Here is an 11,223-nt window from a genome sequence, read left to right as displayed (position 1 = left end):
TGCTGCGAGAGGGATGCCAGCCCCAGCCCCCTGGTTTTCTGTCTTCCAAGAGCGACTCTATGGCCTTATCCCCTACCAGAGCAGGTAGAAACGCATGACTTCAGCAGGCGCTGGACCTTGCGCAGCTTCTCTGTGCTAGGATATTTGCATTTCGTTCTTCATTCTGTGCTATTAAAGCAGATCTTGGCCTATCACCTTTAATAATGAAAGATTTAGCCATTTGATTTGAATAGCACATTTCCTCTTCTGATTATTAAACTATTCCTAAAATAGACTTGGAAACCAATTTGCAGTTTTGTCCCTGGAGCTCTCACACTGGCAGTGGGACAAGGGGCTTTGTGTCAAAGAAAGATACCTACCTCCAGCACCAGGCCGAAGAAAAATGGTAATAAAACACTTTTAAGAATGCATTTCACAGTTTATCCTTAGTGTGAATTGCTTCTTACACTGTGAACTTCTTGGACTGTAGGGCTGAGAATTTTCCTTGGAGTCTGTCCTGTGTTACAACCAATAAAGGTCTCAGAGCAGAGATGGCAAAGCTTCTGCTCCCATATCCAGAGAATGTGAAAATGGAGCTCTAATGAGGACGTCTGTCCTGTGACAGCTTTGCCAGCAAAACAACAGACTGGCCATATTCTCGTTGGGCACTAGAATCCCTTAGGGGATTTAATGTGGCATGTACTTTCTTCCTGATTAACTATACCTGCAGAAAAAGCTTTTTTGTTCTCGAGATCTCATGAATTGCTCCAGTCTGAAGGGTTACATTACAGAGCAGTTCATGAGTATGGCATTTCCTGGAACATATTTAAAGAAATATGGTGCAAGTGCATATATTGGCATAAATCTTCAACCTTCCTGTAAATGAAATACTACCAAACGCAGAAAACAACCCCACCAAGAAAAAACCCCACTAAGGGTCTGTGAGACATCTAAGACTAGGTGTGGACTATGCCATAAAGTGCATTTTGTTAGTATAATACTTTCAGCTTGCTTCTGAAATCGGAGTTCAAATTGCTGTTACACAGCTATCTGTTTCCCAGGTTCACGTTGACATTGGCTCAGTCTTACACTTGAGGAGTTAAAAGCTTCTTTGCAATGAAACGCAGAATGTAGTCTGGTTGTCCACAGCCCGGTGGCTGCGCAGTTTGAGGGTGTCCGTGCCTCTCAGGTTAAGTTCACCAGGCTCTGCTACTAACCTCTAGTAGAGCTGCTTCACTTTTGTGAACGTACTTCGAAACTCTGGCTGCTCCACAGCCCGAGTACACTTCAAAGATTACTTTGTTTTACTAGCGGATAGATACAAAGCCTGTTGAGGCTGGTGGGATTTGCTTCCATCATCTTCTGCGACTGAGGGGTTACAGTCAGGCCAGTATCTGCTGCCAGGTGACTTTTTTCCTCCCGTGCTTTGTGGAGTCCTGCAGGGGAGGTCCAGAAAAGTGAGGGTGGCTGCAGTTGCAAGGGGAAGAAGGACCCTGGAGGGACTCTGTGTTTTGGAGTGGGGAATGCAAGGCGTAGAACTTAAAGGAAAACCTTTTCAGACTTTAGCTATAAATCAAAATATGTAAGTAAGCTCTTGAGAGATGGTCTGGCGAGCAAATAGCTGTTCACAACAAAATACCCTTGGTAATTTTAAACAGGCTTCAGATCAGTCATTGCTGCTCTCTAATAATATCGAAGCGATCTAAACAACCACTAGCCGCAGGTACAGAGAAAACTGAAAACTGCAGACTGGTTCACAAGACTGGTTTCACAGACTGGTGCTAAAGGCATGCCATTCTGGTGTGAGGGAGGTGGGGTGGCAGGGGATGGCAGGAGGGTGCTGCCAGCCTCGTGGCTTCCCTGTGGGAAGCAGCAAGGTGGCAGGCACGTGTTCTGGGTGTCTTAAAGATATATTTTGGTCACTACCTTAAACATATCCTTTCTGGCTAAACAAAATACGTAATAATATCCTACTAATACACCATGGCACAAATAATGTTAATTTTGCTTAGCCATGCCAAAGAAAATAGTTTTCTCTTTTATAAGCAAGTTCCAACTTGAAGCTGCGAGAAAATTGCGTAGAAAACCCTGTTGGGCAAGGAGGAAAGTACATAGCAAAACAATCCCTTATTGGTAACAAGTGTGAATGAACTACGTACATTTGCTAATATTGCTGCTGGCCGTGCTCTCTCTGCTGTTGATTGTGAAATGTCCGCTCTATCTGTCTGTTTGAGCAGTCGCGGGTTGCTCTATTTCAGACTGACTACCAGGCAGGTGGTGGCTCCAGCTTCATAACTTACCCTTCTCTTGTAAGCAGGCACAGGAGACCGGTTTGGTGAAGACATTTCAAAGGTCCTATAGACACTTTGGCACCAGTTAAGGATTATTTCTCGTACTGGTGGGAGTTAGTGGCCTCAGGTTCTGGTTAAGGCACCGCAGTCCTTGATAGCAGCGAACATGAGCTAGTGTCTTGCTGTTGCTTGGGCACAGCCCTGTATCCATGGAGAGCATCAGTGGTATGGAAGAACCTCTTTGTGAACTCAGAGGTTTGGCAATGGGATGCTGGCAACAGAACTGTGCTAATTGTTTGCAACCTTTCCTGCCCTGATGTTTTTCATCTAAATAAGTGGCAGGGGGAAACAGGAGAATGGATTCATTGTACCTGAAGCTCTTTGGAAAAAGGGGGCACAGAGAGACTGCTCATGAATGCAATTAGTTTTGTAGTTTTAAGTAATTGTTATTGTCACTCCCATTTTACAGGCAGAAGATGGCAAAACTAAGTGAAGATTCAAGATTAAAACGACAGTGTCTCTGACAGGGCTGAGAGCTGCCCACAAGATTTCTGAGTTTGTACCAACCCGAGGGGTTGTCCAAAGAGGCAGGGTGGTGATGGCTGCACACCAGCAGGAAGACACATACAGAGCTATGAAGTGAGCAGTGTCCATCGTCTCTGTGTGTTCCAGCATCCGAAGTGACGAGGGACTTCTCAAATCTACAGCCAGCCTGACACGTGACCCCCCAGAAGTATGTGACCCCCCAGAAGTATGTCTTGTTTGCTGTAATGAAGCGGTAAGTTGCTGTAGGTGGACTTTGAGTGTATTTACTAAGACTTGGAAATGTTGGTGTTCACTACTGCACAAGCGTTTAGAGCCGTCCCAGCACAAATCTAGGAAAGAGAGTATCAAGGTTTAACTTTTCCATCTGACTCAGACCAGGAGTTTGAGCAAAGGTGTCGTCCTGGGAGGAGCTGGTAGCTATCGGGCTGCTACAGTCTGAGCTGATCGGTTCAGCTTTTACTGCTCAAGCTCGTTCCCTGTCTGTGGAAAAATCGACTCCTCCCTGGCACTAGGGCTGGAGCTGAGGCTGTGTGTCTCAAGTGAAAATCCTAAATTCTCATTACCATCTTCCCAGCCAAAAAATGCTTTACTGTTCCACGTAAGCTGGAAGAGCATCCCCAGGAAGAGATGCTCAGGCGCGGAGTACCCTGGTGCGATGGTTTGGGCACAGTGTTGGAAGGGCAGGCATGGGGTCAGTGTCTCTCCAGTCTCGTGGGAGAATGGTGCAATTACCGAGTTAGCGGTGTGCAAGTGGCCTGCGTAACCTCTTTCCATTCATAGCAAGTAATTATTTCCTTTCTTATTACAACCTCTTGGAAGTGAACTACACTATTGCAGCAGGAGGGCAGGCAGGAGTTATGCTCCTGTGCAGAGAGAAAGAGTAAAAAAATTGCTGGACTCAGTGTGATCCTGCTGCTGTTTTCCAGTCCAGGTTTCAGACTGGAAAACAGGCCAGAAATTGAGTGTGCAGCTGGACGTGAAGTTGCATGGCCTATGATTTTTAGAAGAGCTGCAACAGATTTTGCAGGTTTTCCCTCAGTGCCTTGGTACAGGCAGCAAGACCTCCACAGGGAACATTCCAAGTCCTCCCCTGTGCCTCTAGCAGGTGTCACGGGGAAGCCTGGAAAATCTGAGCCTCGGGGATGATTCTGCACTGTCATTTAATCTCCATTGTTCTGCCTTTTCCTTGCGAATATGGCTTCTGACAGTATGTTCGCTGCCTCCTCTGTCAAGCTCACTTGTGCCTTGCTCTAGGGACAAGTGACATAAAGCCCTTCTTGCTCAACAAGCGAGGCCCCTTGTGCTGCCATTATAGAGCTCTGACTGAATGCAAAACCCAAGCTGGTATTGCTCAGACTTAATCAATCGTGTCACTGCTGATGGTATTGGTAATTCCTGAGTTGTGTCTGCTAGGCAGGCTAAGAAAATAATAAGGAATGGTCAGGAAGAAAAATCACTTTGCAACAACTAGACGCGCAGAGTCTGAGGTGGCAAAAATGTACATCATCTGCTCCTTGGACCTGGGAAGAAATGGCTCCATGCAAGGTAAGCTCATCTTCTTGCTGTTGCACTGCTTTCCTCTCTAAATGTTGGAGCTTATACTTCTGTGCCATGGTTGAAACTGTTGATTGAACTCTTTCTTCTGTTGACAAAATTTCTGTGTTTTGCGTGGTGGAGCTACTGCTTCTCAGAGCCCAGCTTCTGTTACTGTGCGTTTTAATTACTGGTCATTGAGAACAAGATAAATGGAGCTTGAAGTCCGTAGCACTAAAGCTATCCATAGACAACTGAACTGTGCCTGTTACTGTGCTTAGGTGATGTCAGCAGCATACTATTTACTTAACCTATAAATGTCACTGATGTGATTTGTGCTGCTGAAGAAGATTTGGGGAGAAATTCTTAACACACAGCAGAAGAAAGAAGCCTTTAAGGAACAGATGGACAGGCAGGATATTCACACTCACTGTTGATATACAAAAGCATGGAGAGCCCGTATTTAAGGCAGCAGATTTTTGCTGGGGGTGAGCACATCTTGCACATCACTTGGCGTGTGTGCAGGAACATGCCTTCTCTGTGCACTTTGCACCTGCCAGTGAAGCCTGGGGGAGCCCAGGGGGTGCGAAGAGGTGCCAGGTGGGTGCCAGCTCCGTGCCTGTCAAAAGAGTTATCCTACCAGCACAGGTTAGGATGAGTGCGGCTGGGCCAGGAGAGGAGTAAACACCCAGATGCACCAAACTGTCCCCTTGAACAGAGCTTGCCTCCTGGCAAGTGTGCACTGCAGGCAGCAAGGCTCTTCTCAGAGCTGTGGGCTCGGTCAGGGATCTAGGGCACTGGTGAGGGAAAGGGTGAGGCTGCGGCTGCCTCTGCCAGCCTTTAAATCCTAAGTAGAAATTTTGCTCTTTGTGTGGAAGAAAAAAAGTCTCATAAACTCTTCTCCACCTGTCTACTCTCCGCCTTAAAGCTGCCAACAGCCTGTGGTTTGCTGGGCGGACGCGTGGACCCCCTGCGTGTGTTTGTACCCACGCTGCAGTACCCGAGCTGAAGGGCTTTCATCCACGGAGCAGGAGCCCCAGGCGCGTTTCCAAATGCCAGCGCAACCTCTGGGGCTGGATCTGCAGCGCTGCCGCCAGCCTCTCTCAGCTCCCTGCTGGGTTGCTCCTGGGCCCTCCTTCCAGCTGGGGAAGGCTGCCTTCTCCAGAGGCACTCTTCAGAGCAGGGGGAGGACAGAGGAAAAGGTGTGTTTGGTTTCTTTTTTTTTTTCTTTTTTTTCCCCCCTTCCTGTGGTTTTTTTTCAATCTCGCAGGAGGCTGTGAGATAATGTAGGTCAGTGACAGGGCAAGGCTGGGGACATTTTAGGTATAGATGCTCTTTGTACATCAGGGTGTACCCCAGCATGCTCCACAGCAGATTTTATTTTTGGAGGGGTGGAATGGGTGGGAAAGTTACACCCTCTGAATTTAATTCCTGATTTATGTGTGTCAAGTTGGGTGTCTTTTTTTTTTTTTTTTCTTTTTTTGGGGGGATAAATTTATACTTCTCTCTGGTCTTCATCCTGTTTTGATGTATTCACGGTGCCATCTACTGATTAAAGATGGAATTAGCACTGAGTTCTAGTTGGGGATAGCATTCTATTTCAAAGGAAAATTTATGTGATTTAAATAACAGCTTCAAACACGGAAAGCACCAAATACATAGGATTTTTTTTCTTAAGCAGAAACACTTAGCACCTCTAAATCGTCCTGACTACTTTGGGATATGCGCCTGTCTCTGCAGGAGGCTCAATAAGAGCGGTGCTTTTGAAATCTTGCCCCAAATGTACAGCAGAGCCCGAAGGACACCTCCTTCCCCTGTGCTCAGAGCATCTGTATGCCTCTGCTGATGCTCTGCCCCTCAAAACAGTTTTCAAAGGCTTTTAGGGCTCTTTGGAAAAATGGAAAGTTACAGGTTTCTTTTTTCTTTTTAAAAAAATATCAGTAACCAATCAGTAACAGATCAAAACATTATGTTTTGAGTCTGTGAAGCAGACGAATTCTCTCCCGTTTTATCTAGAATCAGCAATGTTATGCAATCTGATCACACAGCCAAATCTGCAATTTAAAAAAACCAAACACACCACCAGGGAGAGCAGAAAAATTGATCTCAGCCGTCTTTTTGGATGATATTTCTGAATTTCAGATTCCAAAAAGCCCCAAACATTTTTTATTAGGGTATAAATAATTCTGCAAATAATTTGCTGGTTCTGCTGGAGATACGTGGATGGGCATGAGCTTTGCTCTTGCAGATCTCTTCTCCAGCTTTAACTGCTGTCTCATGCTATCATTGTCACTTGTCTGCTGACTGCTCCTTCTCTCCTGATCCATCTATTTCTCCTGAAGCATCCTGCTCCTCAGGAGTCTGTTTCCCATCCCCAGGCAGATGCACAGCATCACCAAACGAAGAACCTGGGAGCTGACCTGGAAAACAGAGTATGGGGCTAGAGTTAGAGATCGAGGATGTCTTCATCCCCAGCCCAGGTGGCTCTTGCCTTCTGAAGGACACTCTATGAGGACTGAGCAACAGAAAGTGTGTGGGGAAAAACACACGCAAGTAGAGACATCTTTGAAAAAATATATGAGTGCTTCACCAAATGCAAAGCAGCCGAGAGGCTTAATTGACATGCCTCGGCTTTGATTCTGAAATACCTAGTTCTTTTCCCTTTAGAAGAAAATACAAAATGTATCCTAAATGGCAAACCATTTCCACATCCGCTTTTAAAGCGTAGCCCTTTTTCTGTCTTTTTTCACGAAGCACAGTCATTGCCCGTATAATAGCTCACCAATGTTCCTAAGGTTAATAGATAAAATAGGCAAGAGATAATAGTGTTCCATGTAGTGATGCTTTAGGGAATACTGTGAATATTGAGGTAATTGGGGGAGTTTGTAAGGGGGGGCCACTGAAGAGGAGTCAAGGTAAGATTAAAAAAACTGAGCTGCAGATCTCGGAAATACTTGATATAAAGGTCAGAACTAGAGGTCACTGAGTCCCTTTCTCTTGAAATACTGAGTCAAATAAAGAAAGAAGAGGGCAGAACTAGAGCAGTGCCCATTATTTCGAACATCTAATTATTGTATAGATATTGTTATTTTAATAAGATTCGCCAGCAGTAATGGGAAAGCAGTAGACCCTTCCCTTCTTTGTCTCTCGGACAGATCAGCCTGCCTACCAGCAGTGCACTGGCATGCCCGGGGATGGGCCTGATAGAGGAGGGATCGGTTAAGAAATAACTTTGATGGTTTTCTCCTCTTCTTGGACAATGAGATCCAGCTTTGCACAAGCTGTTAATGGCAGGTGGTGGGAGCCAGCCTCAAGTTAAGAACAGGCTCAAATTATGCTGTAAATGGGCAGCTGGTATTTATATGAAGAAGGTTTGGAATTTGGAGGGTCATTATTTTTAATTCAGGTCAGACCTGTAAAAGTCAAGTCTTTCAGTAAAAACAATGCAAAGGGTTTTTTTGTTTGTTTGTTTGTTTGTTTACATTGTGCCATTTTAATCCGACCCCAGGATAAACAGAAGGAATATTCTTGCTTTCTTACCAAAGGGACAGGTTAGAATTACCTATTGCTGCTCACTTTAAAGAAGTCGAACGCCCTGGTTCAGCCTGCTCCTCTTTGCAGTCTAAGCTGATTTTAGCAAACGTTTTCTTCAAGCTGTAAGAGGTTTGGTGCAGCCGTGTCAGCGTAAGCAGGCTGTGAACAAAGGCTGCACGATCCCTCACAGAAGTTCGATTCACGGTTGCCAGAGCAGGCAATCCTCTGAGTGTGTTCGCGAGCGCCCAGGCACGTGCAGCAGACCTGCAACCCAGCTCCAGGCAGGATCCTGCCCCTCAGTTTGTGTTCGGCTTGGCACGACAAAACCACCGGCTCTGTGGTTTGGTAGTTACAGCTTGTCTGGTCACTGGACACAGTCACGGACCAGGGCTGCAGCGAGGGTGGGGCTCGGGGCTGGGGTTACAAGGAAGGATGGTCCTTGTCTGCAGGAGTTTGTAGTACGACGGGACAGTAGATGAAGTGGGGTATGAGAAAACAAATTATTGAGACATTATTGGGTAATATGATAGTCAGTAGTCTCATAACACTATTTGTTTTACGGTTGTCATGCTCTTTTGGTAGGATTTGTAGTAAAATAAAGCTTCCTGTGAGGAGTGTGGAGGAGGAAAATGAAGCGATGCAGTGTGTGTCTATAAGGAATTCCTGTTGGAGAAGGAGAAAGCATGAAGATGCTGATTTGAAGAGGTAATTAAAGCATAATGGAAGCTGGATCCATCAAGCAAGTAGAAATTAGGGAGGTTATGGTGGGAATAAATCAGTATACATGTTAGAAGTGAAAAAAAAAACCAACAGGTTATCTTTGATGTGAGAGAAAATGTTGGCCTGATGAAAGTAAGGGGCCAAGAAAGTTTTGGGGTCTTTTGGTTTTGTTTTTTTTTTCCTTCATTCTTCATAATGAGGGTAGTGGCTATGAGAAAGAGACTAACCAACAGACCAATTACTCTGGCATCTGCACTCCCCTGGTGAGCTAAATGTGCTTAATTTGAGCAAGGATCCTGTAAAAGAGGGACGAATTCAGTATCTAGAATTGTGGAGAAATGACTCCAAGTCCTTCGGTCACATCAGGAGTGTGATCTTTGGAAAACAGACCTTCTCTGCCTCGTTTGTATTAGAACAAATCCACAAAAAAATATAGGGTGCCTTAATGGTTGGTGAAAGCCACTGCAGTGCAGGGGAGCTCGATGTTGCCCCTCTAGCAATTTCCTTAGGGCAGTAGCCCGAGGTTTTAAGTCAGGTACTGGACTTCTTACAAACCCATGTCGTTGGAGTGTGCTTCCTTTCATTTCTCGGTCTATGTTAAGATTGTTCTTTCATAGACGTGCTGAGGTCTGAACTCCAGTAGTAACCTGTAAGGCCAGCAAATGCTTGTGCGTGTACTACTGATGTTTTCCCTGTGCAGACATTTGTAACTGCTGCAGTGCCAGTTTATCGTTGACTTCGGAACTTGGTTGCTGTTCGTACTCTGCAAGACTCCAGTCTCACAAGAGCAGCTGAGTGGCAGCAAGTCAGTGAAACGTAAACTCAGACACGCTCGTTATGGTGTAAGCGGCTTCAAACTGATCTTCACCTCTCATGGACCTGAAGTTTACAAGGCAAAAAAATAGTTAAAAGACTTGGAACAAGTCACAGGGGGGTGAGAAAACAAAGGGGCTCGTTAAACTTTATGCCTGTGTCTCAACTATAAACTGCATAGTGAGTTTTTCTTAATGCTTTGAATTTTAATTATATGCTGCCTTAACTAGTACACAGCTAATCTTAGCTTTTTGCACCTGGTATTAAGGAATGAATCTCAAGTTTAATTTAAAAGCTGCAGAAGATTTTGAGGAGTGCTGGAGTCCATGTTCGTATGTAGGATACAAGTTTGCTCACTGTTTCGGGGAGAGTAAAGCTATTTTCATTCTGGAGCACATCAGGGATGTGATTTTACCATCCACAAGGCAATTGATACCGTGTTAATATCTATGACTGCATTCAGTGTTCGCTGACAAGTCCACATGCTTCTGTGTAGAACATATTTTCTTCGGAATATGATATCTTTCTTAACCACCAAAGAGTATAAATACTGGTCTTAGTGCTTGAACAAGTCACATCTCAAACAGTGAATCGCATTTTTAAGGCACCATGCTCTGCTGTGGAATTACTGAATTTCTGTATGGATCACAGCTGTGAGAAATTTTCGTGTTGCTTTGAACATGGCCATATCCATTTGTTCTGTTCAAGCAGACGGTATTCCAGAGGGTATTGCAGAAGGTATTTAATAGCTTCAGAATAAGTTTCTTAAAAGTTACTCTCATTGAAAATAATATAGTATCACAATTTAAAGCTCGAGTTGAACTTTTAATGGAAAGCTTTTTTCAGAAAATGCCAGTTTTACTGAGACACACTCTGCTTTGACATTCTCTTTAATTCTCTAGTGTGCTCTGCAGCCCACCTAATTGACGGTGGCCTATTTTGGGGGTCAGAGTGACTGCACACCAACCCAGCACAACCTGTGACCATGCGCATTGGGGTCGCCATTTATTCGTGTGTCTTGTCAGTCTGGCAACTCCCTCCATCCCAAGCTGTTTTTCTTACTGAATCTGGTTCCAGATAGGAGCAGAAGCATCAGCAGAGCAGCGGAAGTGCTGGGACGTTATGGCACACACAGCTTGGTAAGTGCCAGAGAGAGATGCTGACGCAGAGCTCAGAGGTTTTCGCAAAACTGAGGTGATTGCTGCTTTGTTGGTATCATCTGACTAACAGTGATTCCCAGCAGCTGACAAGCAACTCTAGGATGTTTTTCTTACAACGGTTTTACATAACCAAAAGTTTGGAAGGAATATTCCCAGGAAACCTGTAATTGCTTTGGAGAGCATTCTCCTAAGCCAGGTCTAAAAACCTTTATAGTGAATATTGGCTATTTTTTAGCACTGATTAAGGGAAAACTGATTAATCATTCAGGCTGGAATTTGACAAAATGGTAGGAAAGTAGTTTTGTTTTTTCCAGGGTAGATTATTATGGTCAAAACCAGAAACTGAATGAATAATGAAAATAACTTTAACTTTTTTAATATAAAGGATATGTAGTAGGATATGTAGTCATTCTCATATATATCTGTTAGTAAAAATTGTGCAAGTTAGTAGGAATTGGAATACTTACGGAAATGTGTGAAGATCCGTGGAGTAAACTGTTGCCTCAACGTTGCTTTTGTGGGTGACTCCAAAGGGTACTTAGAAATGATATGGAAGAAAAATGGTTTAAAAAAAAGTGAGAAGTGCTGAATGTTGATTTACTTACTCCAGAGCTGAATGGAAAAGCCATTAGGGAAAAACGTGCTGA

The sequence above is a fragment of the Buceros rhinoceros genome, unplaced genomic scaffold (assembly GCF_000710305.1).
Source record: "Buceros rhinoceros silvestris isolate BGI_N320 unplaced genomic scaffold, ASM71030v1 scaffold14492, whole genome shotgun sequence".
In the NCBI taxonomy this organism is placed as follows: Eukaryota; Metazoa; Chordata; class Aves; order Bucerotiformes; family Bucerotidae; genus Buceros; species Buceros rhinoceros.
Note: the sequence above shows the minus strand (reverse complement) of the source record.